Source organism: Podarcis bocagei, assembly GCF_964188305.1.
Source record: "Podarcis bocagei genome assembly, chromosome: 14".
NCBI classification, from domain to species: Eukaryota; Metazoa; Chordata; class Lepidosauria; order Squamata; family Lacertidae; genus Podarcis; species Podarcis bocagei.
The window spans coordinates 17,966,679-17,989,354 of NC_138139.1; the positions used below are offsets into that span (position 1 = coordinate 17,966,679).

The 22,676-nt window shown below is 46.5% G+C and overlaps 1 protein-coding gene and 1 long non-coding RNA gene across 3 annotated transcripts in view; one reads left to right on the forward strand and one right to left on the reverse strand.

Moving 5' to 3' along the window:
* Positions 1-19,709, forward strand: part of LOC308573929 — a 38,212-nt gene extending 18,503 nt beyond the window's left edge. The window contains exons 3-4 of the long non-coding RNA XR_014002251.1: positions 17,668-17,844; positions 19,643-19,709. This is a non-coding gene — a long non-coding RNA (uncharacterized lncRNA). The remainder of the gene's footprint in view (positions 1-17,667; positions 17,845-19,642) is intronic.
* Positions 1-19,853, reverse strand: part of IL16 (interleukin 16) — a 72,975-nt gene extending 53,122 nt beyond the window's left edge. For both annotated transcript variants that reach the window (XM_081171022.1, XM_081171025.1), the window contains exons 1-2: positions 19,733-19,853; positions 10,488-10,852 (exon numbers count right to left, since the gene is read on the reverse strand). The gene's annotated coding sequence lies outside the window, so the exon portion shown is untranslated. The remainder of the gene's footprint in view (positions 1-10,487; positions 10,853-19,732) is intronic.
* Between the last annotated feature and the right edge of the window lie 2,823 nt (positions 19,854-22,676).

The window sequence follows — 22,676 nt, forward strand, 5'->3', positions numbered from 1 at the left end:
AGTGCACCCCACCCCCCACAAGTAGGGTCTTGCCATTTTAGTTTACCTTATAAAGGGTTAACTCTTCTGACAAAGGCTTGCAGTTTCATAGGATGGAGGCAGGGAAGAGGGGAAAGGTTGTCGCTCATTGGCATGGCATCTGCCCTGGGTGCAGAAGGTCCCCAGCATCTCTAGGTAGGGCTAGGAGATAACCCTTTCTGAAACCCCAGGGAACCACAGCCAGACAGTGTAGATCACGGCTTTCCAAACTTGGGTCTCCAGCTGTTTTTGGACTACAACTCCCATCATCCCTAGCTAGTGTGGCCAGTGGTCAGGGATGATGGGAGTTGTAGTCCAAAAACACCTGGAGAGCTAGATGGATCAACAGGTCTGACATTGTACAAGACGGCTTCCTCGGTTCCTAGGCCTTACAGTTTCCATTACATCTACAGGGCTGAAGGGCACTACACAGCAGGGTGGACACAGTTTGCATGATGAGCTGGAGGGGCATATTCTCCCTCATCACAATTTATATAGCCTCAAGAGCGATAAACTCAAAGGGAAAGAAGGCAGCATACTGCCAAGACATCTTTATTGTCTATTGAGAGGGTCAGGGTTAAACTGAAGTGATTGTCATTCAGAGCCAGTTCACAGATCGAGGAGGCGATTTGCCAGTGCATTTTCCTTTCCCTAAAAGTTGCAGATATGGGGTCTCAGCTGGAGCAGGACTGTGAGATTCATGGCCAGTGTAGACCATGCATGAGAACTGTATGACCCTGTATGAAACTTGCTGAACTGCAGCCCCCATCAGCCCCAGTAGGCATGTCGATGGGCAGGGATTATGGGAAATGTTGTGCAGCAATATCTGGAAGTCCTAACCCCAACTCTCTAACCGTAGCCTGTCATATTTTTGTATGTTATTTTCACTAGTATATACCTTTTTAGGCACAATTTATCATTTTGGTATACATTGCTTGGCTGGAGAACTGCACTGGAGAATTGCAAATTTCCCAGGCTGGCTGTATTTTGCTTCATGTGTTGTTTTGGAATGGGCCTGTTTGTTCTTTAAATGCAACCTGACTTGAATCCGCCCCCCCCCCCATGATCACCATGGGAATGTGACTCTCAGCAGGAAGGCAAAAAGTATTATGGGGTATGCTACAAGTCCATATGGTTAACAAGTGTGTAGCCATTATTCTTTTTAACATGTGAAACAATTATTCATTCTCCAACTTAGGAAGCTGCCTTACATTGAGTCAAGCTATTTTTGCCCATCCAGCTCAGTCCTTGCTCTGACTGGCAGCAGCCCTCCAGGGCCTCAGACTTGGGGTTTCCCGCCACCTTTTGTCAGAGATGGTGAGCATTGAAACTAGGACTTCTTACATGGAAAGCAAGCGCTCTGCTACTGAGCTATAGGATTACGGCTCTCTATACAGTGGTGGCACTGTGGGTTAAACCACAGAGCCTAGGACTTGCCGATCAGAAGGTTGGCGATTCGAATCCCCGCGATGGGGTGAGCTCCCGTTGTTCGGTCCCTGCTCCTGCCCACCTAGCAGTTCAAAAGCACGTCAAAGTGCAAGCAGATAAATAGATACCGCTCCGGCGGGAAGGTAAATGGCGTTTCCATGCGCTGCTCAGGTTTGCCAGAAGCGACTTAGTCATGCTGGCCACATGACCCGGGAGCTGTACGCTGGCTCTCTCGGCCAATAAAGCGAGATGAGCGCCGCAACCCCAAAGTCGGTCACGACTGGACCTAATGGTTAGGGGTCCCTTTACCTTTATACAGTGGTACCTTCAGGATCTGTTCCAGAGCTCCAGTCGGATCCTGAGGTTTCCACAACCAGAGGTGCCTGTTCTGCACATGCACATGGCGCGACAGGGTGCTTCTGCGCATGTGCGCCGTGCGTAGAGTGCTTTTGTGCATGCATGAGCAGCGAAACCCAGAAAGATACTTCCGGGTTTTCCGCTTTGGCAACCCGAAGTTTACATTACCCAAGCGTAATGTAAGCCGAGGTTCTACTGTACATGGAATGTTCCTAAGATGCTGAAGAGACCCGGCGCTAATGGAGGAGACGTATTTGTTAAGCTGCAGTTTGCACAGCAAAAGGGTTTGTAGGAAAGGAAATGTTGACAGCTGTGACTTGCTACCTAAGAGCTCTCCTGATGATTTGTGCTCCTCGTGCCTCCTAGCCGCCCCCAGCCAGATTCCTCGGAAGCCTGTCAAGGATCTGTGATTCAGTTTGTGTGTAGGTGAAATGCCCTGGCCTTTTTGTGGCATTTCTTGTGACGAGCAAGGACCGTGAATTCAGAATTTGCAGTGTGTAAAAACGAGGGACTAACAAGCAGCAGGGGCTCCCGAAAGGCAACTGCTGTGAAACCATTACTGTTTTGCTAAGATGTGTGGGCCCTGATAGGAATGTTACACTTTAACAAAACATTTGAGTGAGTATGTATTCAGGGATGGAGAGCATCTGTGGGTGGGTGGTAGAGGAGGATGAAAGAATGTCTTTAAGGATTGCTTTGCTTGATCAGACCGAAGGTCCGCCTAGGCCATAATCCTCTGCTGCTTATAGCAGCCTGTCAGATGCTTCCAGGAAGCTCCCAAGCAGGGCATGAAGTCTGCCCCTGTTGTTTGTCACTGAGCACTGGTAAACTGTACCTGAACATGGAAGCTCAATTTAGCTGTCGTGTTTAATTGCCATTGGTAAAACGTAGGCTCCATAAAGTTCCCTAAGCTCTTTATTTAACAGAATTTTAATCGAAAGCCACTAAGTGGATCACTTGAAACAATATAAAATACTCATTTTAAAATACAAATGAAATTGTATATTAGAACAAGCTGAGCTTTAAAGAAAGGATCAGAATGTAAGTAAAATTGGCAGTATTAAAAATATACATAATAAAATAAAAATTCAGCTCAAAAGTATACACCTGGGTAAAGGTACCCCTGAATGTCAGGTCCAGTCATGGACGACTCTGGGGTTGTGCGCTCATCTCGCTCTAAAGGCCGAGGGAGCTGGCGTTTTGTCCGCAGACAGCTTCCGGGTCATGTGGCCAGCATGACTAAGCTGCTTCTGGTGAACCAGAGCAGCACACGGAAACGCTGTTTACCTTCCCGCCGGAGCGGTACCTATTTATCTACTTGCACTTGATATGCTTTCGAACTGCTAGGTGGGCAGGAGCTGGGACAGAGCAATGGGAGCTCACCCGATTGTGGGGATTCGAACTGCTGACCTCCTGATCGGCAAGCCCTGGGCTCAGTGGTTTAGACCACAGCACGACCTGCGTCCCTTACCCCTGGGTAGGCTTACCTAAACAAATAAAAGTTTTTAAGCTAATGCCAGAAGAAATACAGCCAAGGTGCCTGCCTGGCAGTGGCATAGTATGGGAGGGGCATGGGGTGGTTGTGGCAAAATTGTTAGCGGCACAAAATCTCAATACCTGGTGCCGCCACAATACAGCTACACACTTCTATTGCTGGGCTCTGCTGAAAAAAGTTTCTGCATGCGAACCAGGAAGCAACCTCTCCAGACAACCGAACAACTCTTCTTTTCTTATCTCTGCAGCTGCGATCTCCTGGGTGATGCAGATGCTGTTAGGCAGTTGAATGTGCATGCATATTCCTTCTGTTTCTCTCACTCTGCATGGCCCCGGGCACTGGCAACCCATGCTATGCTAGTGCTACCTAATGTCAATGTGCAGAGAGTTCTAGAGTGTAAGCGTTTCTACAGTGAAGGCTAGTTACCTTGCAAGTGCAGGACAAACACTAGGAAGCATTCATAGGAATGCCAGTTGCATATCTAGACCCTTCAGCCACCCCTTGTAAAGAAAACACCAGGACACAGATAATACGTTAATGTTAATTGGGCAAATTTTGGCCACAACTTTATTGATTACAGACTGTGAGTGGTATTGGCTTAGGCATTGAATGAACCCGACTATATCTGACTCCTGCCCATTGCGCAGGAAGTCCAGTAAGGGTAAACCACCAGAAAGGGGAGCCACGTCGATGCAGACCAACTAGAGTTCCCCCAGATGTTTCCGTTGGGGTCATGTCATGGCCCTAGCCCTGCCCTGGGCTTTGGACAAGATCCACACCTCCAGATTCCTTTAATGGAATACCCTTAAGCTTGGAGGGGCAGGTGGAGAGTGGGTGGAGTGAAGTGGAGCGGACTTCTGCAAACAGAAGCAATCGAGAGGGCATATGTGAGATAAGGTGACCCTTCACGTAAGGGTTTGTGAAGAGAGGTTGGGGGGACATCCTCTCCAGTGCATCAAAGTATTGACAATCCAATTGAAAGGTGAGCCAATCAGACTGGAAGTGAGGTTGCAAGGGAGAGATCAGTGATGAAGCAGCACTGCTTAGCCTGACGGAGGATAAGAAATGCATTGGGGCAAGAAATGCATTGGGTGTGGATGCTGGTGACCGATACAGCGAAGGGGTAGCAGGAGCTGATAGAAATACAGGAAAGGAAGCAGCAGTAAAAGAGGCAGCAGCAGATCAAGGATGAATCGGAGCGTGTGAGAGACAGAGGTGGAATGAAAGAAGAGCGTGGGAGGGAAGGTAGGATGGCAGCCTGGCGTGAAGATGAGAGAGTGAGAGTGGGCGGACTGGAATGGAGGGCAGAACGGGAGCATGAATGTGGGAGTGAGCATGAAACAGAGGAGGAGGAGAAACAAGCCGAGGACTGGGTAATAAGCAGGCAAAAAACAGGGGAAGAAATGAGAGGCAGGCGTAAGACCCCGACTAAAGCCAGAATAAGGGAACAGAGCATCACCTGTGGTGCATTAGGAGAGGAGAGATTACAGCCATATGAAAGGGAGTGGGGGCTTTAGCAGAGAGGCAGGAAACAGATAAGCGAGGAAAGGGATTTGGGAAGTCTGGGGCAGCAGACCCCCAGTGGCAGGCCAGCAGGCGGGAGCATAAATAAACAAATTATAAATTTGCCTGCTGATGAGGAGAGCCCTGACCTCGAAAGGAAGAGGGCCTCACTAGGTGGCTTTGAACACAGACGGCACCTCAGACCTGGAGGAGGATGAAGGGGGTGGGAAGGACTTTTCCATGTCATGTTGAAGGTCACAGTGGGGATGTTGCTTTTGAATGTTCCCAAATGGGTGTACTCCCTGCAGATAATCATGCAAAGAAACCCTGGCTTGTCTGGAGGAATAAGGACGCTCCCCGATATGTTGGTTTTCATAACTGATAGAATAATGGAGATAGTAATCTCAACGAGGGATGAGCGAATCCGTCAATTTCGCGTTCTCTTGGTTTTTCATCTTTCCGAGCTTAAGCTCGGTTTGCAAACTGATGTGATGGCTTTTCCAAAAAAATTATAATGGAAATTCATTAACATTTAATTGTTTTTCCTAATAGACACCTATGTGAAATGCAGTTTTCCCTAATGTACACATTTTTGCAAAGCAGTTTCCCCTAATATAATGATATTTTCATTGATATATGCATTTTATGCACACTTTACCCCAGTATGTTCTTTTTTGTGTCCACATTACTTGGCTGGAGAGCTCCCCAACTAAATTCAGAGAACTGCAAATTTTGAAGGATGGTTGTGCCGCAGTTCTTCTATTGTTTTGGAAAGTGTGGATTGGGTAGATTTACATTTCAGTTTGAACTGAACTAAATTCTCCCCCGCCCCAAGTCTCAAAACAGAGAACCTGCTAGATGGGCAGCCCAGCTTCGCATGTAACTTGAATTCAAGCCCCAGGGTCAGCATGCAAACACCTCGAACAGCTTTTGGGAGTGGAGTATTCCACCAGGGCTTTGTGGAGCTGATGTTTATCCTGGACCAAGTGGCTGCATGTGAATCTATATTTCCCACAATGCTCCACAACAGTGGAACCATCAGGCACTGTGTCCAAAATCTTAAATGATGGCTTGATACCATCTATTGCTTTAGCCAGGAATAGCCATAGGCGGGAGAAGGGAGCTCTGGGGAAGAAGGAGAGCCCACTGAGAACTCATTCAGACCTGGAACCAGCCTCATAATAGTCCTGCCTTCATCTCTCTCCCACCCACCCCCCATATGCTCAAAAGGGGTTATTGGGTTGTTGCTTTTATTTTGATAACATATTTTGTGGTTTTATAGTTTGATTTTGTTCTGTGACCGCCCTGAGACCTCCGGGTATAGGGCAGTATATAAATAAAAGCCCCAGTCACTTTTGCCTGAATTAACGGGACCATATGTTACAACACTTGTGACCATTATAGTTACTCTTTGCCATATTCTTCTCAGTTCTGCAATATGTCTTCAAGCAGAGTGCCTTTAAATCGCACAGTTTTGATCCTAGGATCTTATGACCAACTATTTCCCCCCCCCTAATAACTGGTTGCTGTACAGCATATAAATTATTTTGGCTTTGGAGCCGTAGTGATTTATATGAAATTGCCAATTTGGCATTGCCACGACTGGTGGTTTTTTTTAATCGTTTTTGTGGACTTTCATCTACATTTTGAATACTAGTTTCTTAAAAAAAAATCTGGCTTCTTTTTAAAGTGGTTACTCCTAAAGTAGAGGCTGAAATAAAGACCCCTTTAATGCCTGAATTAAAGGAGGTATTATAAAATACCATTTGACACACAGCCCAACCCCCCAGTTTTCAGGGAAAGTTGTCTGGTAATATGACAAATACAGTAGTACCTCGGGTTAAGAACTTAATTCGTTCCGGAGGTCCGTTCTTAACCTGAAACTGTTCTTAACCTGAGGTACCACTTTAGCTAATGGGGCCTCCCACTGCCTCCACACCGCTGCCACACAATTTCTGTTCTCATCCTGAAGCAAAGTTCTTAACCTGAGGGACTATTTCTGGGTTAGTGGAGTCTGTGACCTGAAACGTCTGTAACCTGAAGCATCTGTAACCCGAGGTACCACTTTACTTGAATTTGAAACTGAATGAATATTTGGAGATGGAAGTTTTTGACTAAATAGAAGTTATTTTAACCACAACCAAAGCTCTTACCTTTATTTTCACAGGTTTATCACCCCTTCCCGTTTATACTATAGAAACAGTGGTCAGATAGGCTGTAACAGGAGTGGGGAATATGTGGCTCTCCAAATGTTTTTGAACTCCATCTCCCATCATCCATGACCATTGGCCATGCTGGCTGCAGCTGATGGAAGTTGGAGCATAACAACTGGAGCCGAACAGTGCCCAGGTTTCTTTAGTGTAGATTCAACTCAGTTCCATCACTGACTAGTTTCTAGGCTGGTCTTATGTCCTACTTGACAGAGGATAGCTTCTGTCTGAAGGAAACCTGTATTTGGAAAGCTATCCAGTTCAACTCTGGTTTAAAGATTTGTAAAACCCTAAGGTGCTGTGGGTTAAACCACAGAGCCTAGGACTTGCCGATCAGAAGGTCGGCAGTTCGAATCCCCGCGACGGGGTGAGCTCCCATTGCTCGGTCCCTGCTCCTGCCAACCTAGCAGTTCAAAAGCACGTCAAAGTGCAAGTAGATAAATATGTACCACTCTGGCGGGGAGGTAAATGGCGTTTCTGTGCACTGCTCTGGTTCGCCAGAAGCGGCTTAGTCATGCTGGCCACATGACCCGGAAGCTGTACGCCGGTTCCCTCAGCCAATAAAGCGAGATGAGCACCACAACCCCAGAGTCATCCGCGACTGGACCTAATGGTCAGGGGTCCCTTTACCTTTAAGAAGGGACAAGGGGCCATGGAGGGTGCGCATCAACAATTAGCACGTGGACAGCAGACTTGGCAAGCACACAGGCTAGCTGATCCCACAATCTTCCCCACTTTGGCTATTTCCCCACCATTGTACCCAGCCATATTTTAAAAATAATAGCAGTTGGCCCTCCCAGGTTCAGTTCCAGACTATCTGTGAGTCATAGTCCAGTGAGAATTCAATGCACAACTCTTCTTCTTTGGCGATCACTCGTAGCTGAGTAGGATTGTCTTCCATGAACACAGTTTTAATAGTGGGTCCGTAAGTGACTGTGGAGGCCAATTCTAGATCCACACATCTTTCCACAGTGGGGACATAGGTTTCCGGGTGGGAGTTAATCACGGTGAGGGTTTGCCAAGCGTGCCTTCCTCTTAGCACGTTTCTCCCTTTCATCCAGAGTTTCATAGAATCATAGAATCATAGAATCATAGAATCATAGAGTTGGAAGAGACCACAAGGGCCATCGAGTCCAACCCCCTGCCAAGCAGGAAACACCATCAGAGCACTCCTGACATATGGTTGTCAAGCCTCTGCTTAAAGACCTCCAAAGTAGGAGACTCCACCACACTCCTTGGCAGCAAATTCCACTGTCGAACAGCTCTTACCGTCAGGAAGTTCTTCCTAATGTTTAGGTGGAATCTTCTTTCTTGTAGTTTGGATCCATTGCTCCGTGTCCGCTTCTCTGGAGCAGCAGAAAACAACCTTTCTCCCTCCTCTATGTGACATCCTTTTATATATTTGAACATGGCTATCATATCACCCCTTAACCTCCTCTTCTCCAGGCTAAACATGCCCAGCTCCCTTAGCCGTTCCTCATAAGGCATCGTTTCCTTTGAGCGTCTTCAAAGCCCACGACACCTTTGGTAAAGGCTATTCTCTAATTGGAGCGCTCGCAGGCCAATGCACAACTACCTTAGTCTGGGCCCAATCCGTACCATCCACACCAAGCTGCAGCTCTGCGTTTGTGATGCTGGCTTTAATATTTTCCACAGAAATGATACTACTAGGAAGTAGGGCTTGGCAGGCAATGCAAGCTCCTTCTTCTTTGAAAGCCAATGCACTAAGAGGCCCACACAAAGAAGCGGCAAGGACTAAATATAGCTCATTTCAGGTTTTCCGAAAGTTTAATATTGCTGTTGCCGGGGGGACGGACGGCGGCGGCTTCCCTCTATTGCTTAGAGAAGCATGTTGCCACCGGCCCCCTTTAGCCCCTTAAAATGTCTGGGGCCGAGTCGGAAGAATTCACAACATCTTTGGGAGCTGTTGTTATTTCAGCTGCAAGGATTTAGCTGTAAGTATTCTGTAAGTCTTTTGTCGTATGTTTCATGTGCCCAGCAAAAGGCAGAACTGCTCAGTTCAAAATTTTCCTTCCTTTTTTTTTTTGGTCTCGGATGAATTCTGAACTCTCCGTTCCTTCACTTACGTTCCTTTCCTTGATCCTCCAACATTCTGACAACTCCTCCAAGTTGTCAGCAGAGTTTCATTTTTAACGTGAGGTTTTGCTGCCAAAGATTATCACTGTTAAGCTCTTGCGGCCAGCCACCTGGCTCCTTACCCAGGTAACCGGCATGATGTGAAAGCCTATTATTGCCGCCTCCCCCCTATAATATCTAAGCATTAATAGTAGGCACGGCTAGTTATTTCAACATAAAGCCCTTATGTAACCCAGCAGGTTTACATTTCGGAAGACAGGGCTGCATATACCAGCTTAAGCAGGTATTCAAATCTAAGGAGAGATGTCCCTGCTATGTTTTCTCTGACAGAGAAAACAGCACCTCTGGGGAGCAGGTTGCGGGGGAACCCAAAACAGTTTTTGATGGGGAAACAACATAGGAGAAGGTGTTCATTCCCTTTTCCCCAGCACTGAAGTTCCAGTCTGATTTGCACAACCATTTATCTATATGCTTTTCATTTTTAAGATTCAGAAATAATATTTTCAGAGAAGCTTAAGATGAATATATAAATAAATGAATATATAAGTAAATATGAGTGAACGAAGATGTGAATGAACTTATAAATGCTTCTTGCACCTGCTTATTTACGTTAATCTGTTCGTTTTAAAGAATCCTGGCGATGTAACAATAGCATTTTCATACAAATGACACAATGATATACATAGGGGAAATGACAGCTTCCATTTTCCTAAGAGGCACGTAAAAACAGCATAAATCAGCTCAGATAAAACAGATAAAAGACAGCAGAGAAGGCTGCTCTCCCAAGGGAGAGCATTCCGCATGCAGGGTGCCACCACCAAGAAAGCCCTTTCCCTTGTCACCACCTGCCTCACCTTAGATGGTTCCATCCAAGCCCATTGTCAACAGCTGACATCCCTGGGTACCTGCCTGGGCACCAGTATCCCAGCAGGGCTCTCTGCTGCCCATGCCCTGGCCCTCCCTTGCTTTATTTTCAAGCAGCGACTAGTGACTGAATCTACTCACCCATCTAATTTTCCCACAGTGTCTCTGACTTTGTGATGTTTGTGGGCAACTGATGCTGCTGTCCAGTGCTACAATCTCAAGTATTCCCTTATTCAGCTGAATGCTTTTGTTTTTGTTTTTATTTCAGCTTGCATATTTAAATTCTGGAATTTGCTGTTGTGGGTTTATATATCACTATGCCTCTTGAATGAAGTCCTTTCATTTTGACGACCAAAAGATGTGTGGGCGCCTGTTAAACCTCTTTGAACATAGCCATCTAGAAGTACCGCCCTCTGGATTCTATTATACTTACTCTCAAGCAAATGTTAGGTGGCCCCAGCCTTTACAACATCATACAGGAAACTTAAACAGCTTGGTTAAAAATAATCACTCACCATTATCAAGAGATCAGATCCATCCTTTGCCTTTCATTGCCGTGGCTTGATCAAGGTGGAATACACAACACAATAACTTTCTGCAGTGGTTAAAAGTTGTGTTCTGTTGCTAAAAACCAGTCTGTAAATCCATAAAAGTTTTCAGATACCTTGGTGTAAGTCCAGGGCACACGAAGTAACATTTCAGTTTAAAACTTCCTTCAGCAGCAAAATATATTTTGATTTGCCTCTTTGGGCTGGCTGGATAGCTCAGTCAGCTAAGCTTCCAATCTCCTGCCCGGCTTGTTCGAGATGGAGCTGGCCGTGTGGGTAGAGGAGATGTTATTTCACTGAATCGGCCACCAAGATTTGTCGTCGCCAGTTTCCTGTACCACAAACAGAAATCGAAAACCTGAGTCTTTCGTTTTGGACATTTACCGACTCCCTTCTACAACAGGAGAGGCAGTGAGGGTGGGGGCAGCACAGCCCAAACATCCCAAGCTTTTTTGACACACACATGGAAAATGTGTTCAACTGTTTAGATAATCTTCCTAAATCCATGTCCTTCCCCTCATTGGTTAACTGGCTGCTCCTATGTAATTGCATGGTTCATTTCAAATGTAACACCTAAAAACCCGTTGCCCAAGGTTGAAATGAAACGATTCATTTATTACTATTTTTTTCCCAAAAGAAGAAGGGGGGGAGTGAGGAAACCCAATGTACTTCGTTCATTTCAGCCTTGGTGAAAAACGGCTTTCATAGATGCTTGTGTTGAAGGCATGGTGTGTGTGTGTGTGTGTGTGTGTGTGTGGAGGATGAAAACCATGTAGTGATCATCAGGGCTCAGTTGCAGAGGGAAGGGTGGACTTGAATACCACTGAGATCTTTGCAAGAATAATGTGGCAATAATACAAAGATTTTGGAGTCACCAATGTCCTTGGTTGTTGGTTCCTTTCCTTCCCTCCCCCTGCCTCTCTCTCTCTCTCTCTCTCTCTCTCTCTCTCTCTCTCTCTCTCTCTCTCTCTCTCACACACACACACACACACACACACACACACAGACACAGACACACACACACTCCCCCTTTGCTGGCTTAAGAGTTTATTCAGCTGTTTTAAATCATGCACTTTCAGTTCCTCCTCCTCTAGCAAGGGCTCTTACCTTTTGAGTATTTCCAGATGGAGGCTTTTGTGAGTGACAAATGTCCCACGAGCCCTTCACCTGCAACGCGCTGTCTTTCTCTCGCCACCCCACCCCAGCCTCAGCTGCCACCTCAACCAGCTACAATTGGCCTGTCACAGGCTGCAGCAAGCATGAGGGCATTACAGCCTCATATGCTGGGAGTTTTCACAGTGACCCTGTGTGATGAGGTCACGGTTAATCCCATTTTACAGATGGAAAACTGAGGTTGAGAACCTGTATTTTGCATCACACCATCCCCCAAGCAAGCATACAGGGGTGGGGGATCAGTGAACCTCCAGATATGGCTGGACTCCAGCTCCCATCAGCTCCAACTACTGGCCATGCTGGCTGGTGGGTGGAAGTTTGATCCCAGCCCCAGAAATATCTGGAGAGCCACAGGATCCCTATCCATAGTGTAACCAATTGAAATTATATATATATATATATATATATATATATATATATATATATGGGGGTTAAGTTTCTCATAGTCAAGGCACACCTTTTCCTGAAATAATAATAATAATAATAATAATAATAATAACAATAATAATAATAACAATAATAATATAGATTATAGAATATAGATATAAAGAGTACCCCATATGGTACTCTTAGATAAAATGGTCTTACACAGCCCCACCTCTAGATTTAACAGTTTTATCAGCCTAGGCGGGGGCTCATTAGATGGTAATGTTATTGCTTCATTTACTTCAAAATGTGGTAAGCCAGGCATAGGCAAACTCCGGCCCTCCAGATGTTTGGGACTACAATTCCCACCATCCCTAGCTAACAGGACCAGTGGTCAGGGATGATGGGAATTGTAGTCCCAAATCATCTGGAGGGCTGGAGTTTGCCTATGCCTGTGGTAAGCCATTTTGCTGGATTTTCTGGGTGTGTTCTGCTGAATGAGTCCCAAACGTCAGCCCCCAACTCCACCCTTGATTGAAGGTATATCACACCAGATTGAAAGGCATGTTACACATCATTCTTAAACCAAAAAAGAGAGAGTAAGAATTGCCCACCTTCAGAGGGGTTCATCAATGTGATTCTGTGTGAGTTGCTATTCTGCACAATGGGGGGGGGGGGTTAAGGGTACAATGGTGACTTGGGTCTGAACATAATGGAATATATCTGTTAAGTTGTGGGTGAACATATCAGACGACACAACGATTCTTCAAACAGCTCTTGTTTATTCACAGGCCAGAACAGAACTGAACTGAAGGGTTCGGTCAGCCTGCTTATACAGTGGTGACTCGCAAGACGAAAAGAATTCGTTCCGCGAGTCTTTTCGTCTTGCAATGTTTTTTGTCTTGCGAAGCACGGTCCGTCGCAACTGCGCCTCTTCAAGCGGCTTTTTAAAAAAAGCGCAAGACGTTTTTGTCTTGCGAAGAAGCCCATAGGGAAATTCGTCTAGCGAAGCAACGCAAAAACGGAAAACCCTTTCGTCTAGCGAGTTTTTCGTCTTGCGAGGCATTCGTCTTGCGGGGCACCACTGTATAGAGCTCCACTAGAACGCAACAGTAACCATTTTCTGTAACTATCCAATCACTGAACGTCACTTTCGATCCTTTATTTGCATATGTGGACCTGAACTATCTACAGTATCCCCCTGCTGGCCCAGGGTGAGAACTTCAGTACATAACAATATCCTCTGAGGGTGGGTGGCTTTTCTGCATCTTTGTATTAAGAATTACGGGATGGCCCATTCATGCAAAGTCTGTACAAAATTACGAGCCCTCCACCCACAGTGGCGACTTACTGAATGGAGGTAAGGTGAGAGTTGGGTACCATACAAAGTGGGCAGACTCCTTGGTGTGGTGAGTGGTGAACCAGCCTCGCCCTCCTTTGACTCAGAGGTCCCTCCACTCCGTCACAGTAGGAGATTATTGGAGGAGGCTAGACCTCTTCGGGTAAAGCAGGACTTTGCTGCACTTGTTGCTATTATTATATAAGGGATCAGATTCAGTTCATTTCTTACTGGAGCAATTCCATAGGGCTGCGTTACAAAAGCAGTACCCAAATGCTGCCTTGCCTTAAGCTCAGTTGAGGACTTGCTTTGCTGTGCAGCAGGGCAGGACAAGAACCTTCTAGTATCCTAGCACACGTCCTTCATAGAATTGTAGATTCGGAAGGGACCCCAAGGGTCATGTAGTCCAACCCCCTGCAATGCAGGACTCTTAGCTAAAGCATCCACGACAGATGGCCGTCCAGCTTCTGCTTTAAAACCTCCAAGGAAGGAGAGTCCACAACTTCCTGAGGGAGAAGAAGCATCAGTGTTGTTACTGTGCACTTTGACCTTTGACAAGGAATGTGCTCAGGATCACAATACCTCAAGGACCGCCTCTCCCCCTATGAACTGACCTGGACCCTGCAACCATCACCTGAGGTCCTTCTTCATGTGCCTCCTTCTTGAGAGGTCCAGAAGGTGGCAACATGAGAATGGGGCCTTCTCTGCAGTGTCTCCCCATTGGTGGAATGCTCTCTCCAGAGAAGCTCGCCTGGCACCTTCATCATACATCTTTAGGTGCTGGGTGAAAACGCTCCTCTTCAAGCAGACCTTGGGCTGATTAACATCCTCTATCCCAGGGGTCGGCAAGGCTTAACTTGCCTGGGCCAGTTCACTGCCACGGAGCCCCCTGTGTGGGCTGGATTGTGGGTGCGCGTGAGCACGTGCACCCGCAATTTCTGGCGTCTGCGCATGCGCAGACATGATTTCCGGTGTTGCAAAAGCGATTCCCTGTGCCATGCTGTGCTGGTTTAGCGCAGCGCACGGGGACTCGCCAGGCAGGCAGCTCAGAGTCCAGTAAAATGACCCCCATGGGCCTCCTTTTAAATGTGTTTGTGGGAGGGCAGGTATTGGTTTGTTTCTTGTTCTTGTTTTTATTATGTATACAAATTAGCTAGGTAGCTGGATCTAGAGCTTTGCTGGTTTTTCTCCTCTGGCAGTTGGCCTGAATATGGATCTATCTATCTATCTAGCCAACAAAGGTCCATATAGTTAAAGCTATGGTTTTCCCAGTAGTGATGTATGGAAGTGAGAGCTGGACCATAAAGAAGGCTGATCACCAAAGAATTGATGCTTTTGAATTCTGGTGCTGGAGGAGACTCTTGAGAGTCCCATGGACTGCAATAAGATCAAACCTATCCATTGTGAAGGAAATCAGCCCTGAGTGCTCACTGGAAGGACAGATCGTGAAGCTGAGGCTCCAATACTTTGGCCACCTCATGAGAAGAGAAGACTCCCTGGAAAAGACCCTGATGTTGGGAAAGATGGAGGGCCCAAGGAGAAGGGGACGACAGAGGACGAGATGGTTGAACAGTGTTCTCGAAGCTACCAGCATGAGTTTGAGCAAACTGCGGGAGGCAGTGGAAGACAGGAGGGCCTGGCGTGCTCTGGTCCATGGGGTCACGAAGAGTTGGACACAACTAAATGACTAAACAACAACAACATCTATCTATCTATCTATCTATCGATGCAAATTTGCATGGTGAGTTTGTTCCCTGGAGTCTTTTACCTACCCAGGAATGCCCCTGCTTCCAGTATAAAACTGGTTCACCTAGGAAACAGTTAAATCTCTTGGCCAGCTTTCGCCTCTCTGCAGAGAATACTAAGCACACTTTGTTCATTCTATAAAACTCAGTCTTGGTTCACTTTTTCCTCTCCTGCTTTCGTAGCTGGGCATAGCAAGAGGACCTTGTGACATCCTCCAGTTCCTGAAGGAGCTGGTTATAAAAGCACAGGCTCTCCAAGAGAAAACAACTCTTGCTTCCAACCACACCCTCTTCAGGCTGTTGCTGTGCAGATGGGATTCCCATTTGCTTCGCTTTAGGCTGAGACTAAACAACGTAAGGCTGGCAGTTCCAGTCCCTATTTATAGAGAGAATGTATCTGTCGCTTGTAACTAAGGAGGTGGGTGGCAGCTTTCCAAAGGGGTGGGCTAGTGACTAACCACAGCATATTTCCACCTGGAATGTGCCATTATTGGGAGTTAGCCACTTCCCAGCAAATTGGGTAGCAATTGTGCTAGGTTCGTAGCTCTCTTTAGCTACTCCGTGGTGATAAATGCAACAGAGCTACAGACCAATCCGTTTTCTAATAAAACAGGAATGTAGTGTGTGCCTCTTCTGTATGCGATGAAAACTTCAGAGAATCATGGAAAAGAATCATAGAATTACAGAGTTGGAAGGGACCTTGACGATCATCTCGTCCAACCCCCTGCAGTGCAGGAATACGCAGCTAGCCAATACAGGGATCGAACTTGCAACCTTGGCATTATCAGTACCATGCTCTAACCAACTGAGCTATCCGGCTGACCCAAAGCTCCTGGTCTTCAAGAGCATTTTTGCCTATTGTTTTTATTGTACGGGGAAAGGCCATCATTCAATGGTAGAATTCAGGAGACTGCCCTGATACTGAGTCAAGCCATTGGTCCATTTAGCTCAGTATTGTCTACACCAGGCCTGGCCAAACTTGGCCCTCCAGCTGTTTTGGGACTACAACTCCCAACATCCATAGCTAACAGGACCAGTGGTCAGGGATGATGGGAATTGTAGTCCCAAAGCAGCTGGAGGGCCAAGTTTGGCCATGCCTGGTCTACACTGACAGGTCGTGACTCTCCAGGGTTCTCTCCCAACCCTATTAGCCGATGGCAGGGATTGAACCTGGGACCTTCTGCATACTGAGTGGATGCTTTGATGACTGAGCCAGGGCAGCTGCTTGGCATGCAGAAGGCTCCAGGTTCAATTCTTGGCAATGTGTAGGATGGAAGAGACCCCTACCTGAGACCCTGGGTGGTCAGTGTAAGACAACATTGAGCAAAATGAGCAATGATCTGTCTTGGAAGAAGGCAGCTTCTAATGTTCCGGCTGCAGTTATAGGGGGGTTGTATGGGGTTTTACTGGGGAGGGGGGTAGTACCTCTGGTAGGAGACATGTCATGGGGTTGTAGCCAGAGTAGACCCATTGAAAATAATGAACTTAAGGTAGTCCTGTTCATCAATGGGTCTACTCTGAGTAGGACTAGCATTGACTACAACCCTCAAACTGCTAGGTCCACACTGCGTATTCACCCCCCCCACCTCTTTCCTTACCTCACATTTGTTGTCTATGTTTTAAAAACTTAAAATACCCAGCATTCAATATACGCCATTAAACTAAATGCTTACCTTGCAGCTAGTCTTATAATGTACCCTATTCTTCCTGGTCTGGTTTCTAATACAGTCCCAATGTTTTGTTTTGCTTGCTTTTTTTTTTTTTAACCACTGCTGTGAGCTGAGCAGAAGTTTCCACTGAGCCGTGCAGAGTAACGCCTAAGACTATTTTTCTTTTTCTTCTAGAGTGGTTAACTTAGAAATATAGCCTGTGAGTGGATAGATGAAGTTCAGACGCCCGTCTGACTTGAATCGCCTCACACTTACCTATGGCACAGGATGTCATCTGCTATCTCTTTGTGCCAAACCGCTCTCCCTGTTTGGGGGCATATGTCAGTGGGGCTCCCAGCTTCCTCCTTTCCCTGCTGCCACCATGGAAGTCACTGAAATTTCCAGATGAGTCTCAAATACAGTCATACCTTGGGTTAAATATGCTTCAGGCTGAGCGTTTTCAGGCTACGCTCTGCGGCGACCCAAAAGTAGCAGAACGCATTACTTCTGGGTTTCGCTGCTTGCGCATGCACAGACGCTCAAAATTACGTCATGCGCATGTGTAGACGTGGTGAATCATGACCCACGCATGAGCAAACGCAGGTTGTGTTCGCTTCAGGATGCGAACGGGGCTCCAGAATGGATCCCATTCGCATCCAGAGGTACCACTGTAATGATCACTATTGTTGGGCGCAATCTATCCAAAGGGAAAGTCCTTGGGTGGCGTTTAGCTTATAAAATTTAGCTGGGAGGGGTGCACTGGATGGGTTCGGGATGTGGGGGTCAAGATGTCGTTACAAGAGGGTGTGGTACTGGCTGCCTTGAAAGAGTTGGAGGTGCGGCCATTCCTAAAAGACCCTCCCCGGTGTGTTTAGCCTGGATAAGAGGAGACTGAGAGGAGTTATGATGGCCATCTTCAAATATCTAAAGGACAATGGACGATGGAGCTGGCTTGTTTTCTGCTGTTCCGGAGGCTAGGACCCCAACAGTAACTTGGCTTCAAGTTATAAGAAAGGAGATTCCAACTAGACGCCAGGAAGAACTTTATGGCGGTAAGAGCTGTTCAACAGTGGTCTTTCTTAGAAGGTGGTGGACTCTTCTTTCTTGGAGGTGTGTAAGCAGCGGTTGGATGACCATCTGCCATAGATGCTTTAGCTGAGAGTCCTGCATTGCAGGGGGCTGGACTAGACGACCCTAAGCGTCTCTTCCAACTCTACAATTCTGTGATTCTAGGACACTAATGTCTCTTTCCTGGGCAAAGCGACTAACAGAGTGGTGGCTGAGTAGCTGAAGATATGGCTGTAGGAAGCAGATGATCTAGGGTTATTTCAGCCTGGTGTTAGACCTCATTCTGACACTGAAACTGTCTAGGTCACCAAGGTTAAAGACCTATACCAAGAGAGATGTGACCTATGCAACCCTGTTGGGTCTCTTCTCGGTGGCTTTTGATACCATTAACCATGATTTCCTGGAGCAACTCTGTAAACTTGGGTGTGGGGGAACTACTATAGTAGTTCTGCTCCTGCTACCAGGACCACTAGTGAAGAGTGACATTAGGGGAACTTCTGCTCAGCCCCTTGGTATTTGTGCTCTGGGGTCCCATGGGGTTCCATCCTGTCCCTTCCATGCTTTTCATCCTCTTTAGGGAGTTGCTGGGAGGCATCATTCAGAGATTTGAAGCCTAGTGCCACCAGCATGCAGTTGCCCTCAATATGGCTCCATTCATCTGATCGCTTTTTAGGTGCTGCTAATTACCTAACACTGAAGTTGGTCCAAGATGGCTTAGATGGCGGAGTCCAGCAAGTTAGGGAGGAGGAACTCCAGCTATTTTGAGTTGTCCGGGCAGCAACCTGATTGTGAGAACTTGCAACCTTGCTCTCCAACCTGAAAATTTGCTTCAGTTCACATTGAGAGGCTAACGTACCACACTTTCCAAATCATTACATGAACCAACACAGCCATCTTTGGAAATTCACAGGTCTCTAAATTTTGCAGAGCCATGTAATATGCACAAACAAATAACATATATTGGGTTATAAAGTGTGCATAAAAATATACCTGTATTGGTGACAATAGCATACCTTATTATATTATGTTACATTACATCATATTATGGGGAAAAGGCTTTGCAAAAATTTGTATATGAGGGAAATTGGCATGCAAACAGAAATTAGGAGAAATTCACATTTAGAGTTTGATGAATTTTCATGTGCTTAAAAAAAAAAAACTGATGTGAAAATGTAGAGAACCGGATTTAACACTGGAAAAAGGAGCAATTGAGAGAACTAACATTGACAGATTCACTCACCTCTACTTTAGAGGCATTTGCAGACAAACTCTGGTCCCTTCCAGGTATCTGTTTATTGAACATTCACTGTGCTTTGTTGGCGGGGGGGGGGGGGTATATGACGTTGCCCCAAGCAATTCTTCACCCACCTTTCCCAGTGCATTTTCCTGTCACTTTCCTTAAGCACAAAATGGTTTGAGGTTTTGGTTTGAAGGCAGGTTTCTTATGCAAGACTGCCAAGTCCACTTTAGTTGCACAACCTGAATTTGCCAGTGTGCGATGAACACCCCCCCCCCCAAAAAAAAAACCCAGCAAGAGTCTGGAAGCTTCCTCCATACCCATACACACACAAAAGAGAAAAATTAGGAGACTCCAAAAGGGTGGCTATGCAGCCTTAGCAGAACGCACCAAGTCTCTCAAGACAGTGTAAAAACTAACATATTCATCATGGCAAACACAATTCGCCAACATGCCATTGTTGGAATGAGCTCCTTTGCCCCTTCAAGCCTTCTCGTCAGCTCTTCCTCCCTCTTTTTCGTTTGCTAAATTCAAATTAAAAGCAGGCTGTCCCCATGCTGAGTAGCGGTTCAATTGACCAAACTTTACGGGAGAAATGATTGCAAGCCGAGCCAAACAGGAAACAAGTCACTTACCTGCGAGACGACGACCCCCGTATTCAGATTTCCAGAATTCTGCTCCCTAAAAGTTTGCGTTAACAAGAGTTGAGTGCCAGTGATGCAGCCGAGGTGCCTTTTTGATCCGGTGAGACTGGCTCCTCCCGCTCATTCCTTGACTGGTCGCTGCTTATCCCAACCTCAGCGTCTCCATACCAGGCAGTTGGGATCCTGTTTGTGCACATGAGATGGAAAACTACAGGCCCATCACACCCGCACACCCATGTTCTGAAGGTTGCGCGCAGGAACACAAGACCTGTTCACAATTCGGGAAAAGAAAAACCTGGTCGTACCCAAGGTGTCAGTCATTTTATAAGTGTGCCTAGGCTGAGACAGTTTGTGTTGTTTTTGCTGGTTGTTGTTTTTTTAATGTTATGTTTCTTGGGGGAAATGGCCTTTAATCACCTCTCTTCTTCTAAATTAGCATCCTGGCCATACAATGGACCTTACTTCATTGCAAAATAAAGGCAACAAGAGCTTGATTCGTGTCCGGCCCACACATGCTACGAACAAAAAGAGCTTTCAGTCTGCCTCGAGGTCTTTATATAATGTGTAGCTCTTGAAACTAAACAGCTTACAGTAGGGTTGTGTAAGAGGCCTAATGTGTGGCATAAATCAACTTTGCCCTGCTGGAGTTGGACTGGGGGCTGTGAGGGGAGAGAGTCTGTGTGCATGTGTGATGAATGAGTGCTTTGTTCAGGGGGGGGAAATAATTGCTTGCAGGGGAAGGTTGACGACGTTTGTGCACACGCTAGTATACAGTGCAAATGGCAAGTCCCCGTCTCCTCCTAATTTAATTTCATAGAAAGCAGGCACAAAGGGGGGGGAGGCGTCTTTCTTTTACTGTGTTTATGCAAAGCATGCGAAAGAGCCTTTCGCTCTTCCAGTGACACCTGGAGACAAAATTCCGCCACTGCCCGTAATAGCCTTTTAAAAATGAATTCAGGCAACAAGAGATTTGGCTCTCTGAACTCACAAGTCGGTCGAGGGAGGGGGCTGATGGGACTGCTTTTAAAAGAGGGAAACACGAAATGTACAGAGGTGTCAATTTCTCTTTTGAGAAGCACAAGTGTTCTTCTGGGGGCTCCACACTCAAGTTCGCAGGGTGCGAACTTGAATAAAATATTGAGGGATATAAAATATTGAGGGAGCCGGGTAACACACACACACACACACAGCATAATTGATCACAAGACACAGTGCGCACACACCATTTGAATGGCAATGACCATCAACTTGGGGAGGGCTGGCCCCTCAAATATTTTATTGGGGGGGCTGGAGGGATCTCGGCTGCTGCTATGATGCTCAGGAAAAAATGAATGTGTTTGCAAGCTCCTTTTGAAGTGCAGCTAAAATCTAACCACCCCCCACACACTTGTGGCTTAATTCACACAAACAAAAGATGAAATAGTAAAACTGCTTTTGGACTGTACTGGTTCCATACAGCTGAATGCCTCCCCATGGAGTGATAGGGAGAATCACTCAGGCGTTTTAAAGCAAACCATCAAGGAAGAAAGTTGGACTAGTAAATGGATATTTGTGTGCATTGGGGTTATACACTTGTATCTAGTGATGAGAGAGGATTCTGTCATGTGATCCTCCCCCTTTTAGGAATGAAACTGTCCAGGAACAGTCCCCCCCCCACCTGCAGTCTGTGGGTTTTTTACCAGTGCCAGTCCTACTCACAAGCAGACCCACTGTAGTTGCTGGAAATGTCCACCGTGGATTCATTCACATCAATGGGTCTACCCTGAGTAAGTAGCACATTTCAGATGCCAGTGATGGTGTGCAGTGATACCACATCAACCTGCAACCTGTTTGTCCACCTGGTCCGAAGTTGTCTTCCCTTGACTCACAGCAACTCTCCAGCAGAAAGAAAGAGGTTTTCCCCATCACCAACTAGTGCTTAGCTGATGTTTTAACTGTGAAATGTGCCTGAAGCCTTCTGCATGCACAGTGCACATACCACCCCACCCCGTGCGGTCCTAGCTCAAGACCCCACTTTGAGTGAAAATAAAGTTCATTCAGCAATTCATCCAAAGGATGCATGGAAGTGTTTGGGGGAAAATACTCTGGTTTCATGCTGGGTGCTGCCTTAGGCATTGTGTCACACCATGTTATGCTTAAGAAGAGAAGAGAATAGTTTCTGCCCAAGGCGGTCTCTCAGCTAGAGTTGACTGGACTGCTAGCCCTGCTGAAAGCCAGATAACAGGCATAGATTCCTGCTCTGGGTGGTCTGACCGCTGAGCTGTGCTCCGATATTCCACGTGTGACTGGGCTTGACATAAGTCAGAAGGCAAGCCCCAACCAGTTTGTATGCAAACATATACCAGGAACTCCTCTGCATAAATTATCCTGCAGCAGCGTAGCTGGAAAACAAATGCATTCCAGGTTCTTGACTGCTAATGCATCACATACCGTAGACTCCTAGAGCTGGCAAAATGGCTTAGAAAGTCTGGGGGGGTTGCTGGGGAGAGCCATGGTCTTGTTTGAGGTGCACTTTCCTGGTGCAAGGAACCTTGCTACTCGTTTTTAGGAATGGACAGATCCATCAATGTCTTGTCCATTCCAGTTCTTCATGGGGATGGGGATAAGTCTGCCCTGTCTCATTTCCATGTGAATTTTACAGGAAATCCTTTGAACACAAAAACGTATGATAGAGATACATACAAGCATATATGTGCTTATGTGGGAATCCAATGGCTGCAGCAATAACTCTGTCCAACCCCGTAATAGAATCTACAGGACTGCAGATTCTAAAGAGGACCAAAGGGAACTCATACTCTGATCTGGGTCATGACCTGCCCTGATCGAATCAGGAGAGTTGGCTTTGGAATCTGACTTCTGCAGATGCCTCCTCCGTCCCTACACATGGTCACGTCTCAACTGGGGGAGTCCTCATCAGAGGAGGACCAGGAGGAGC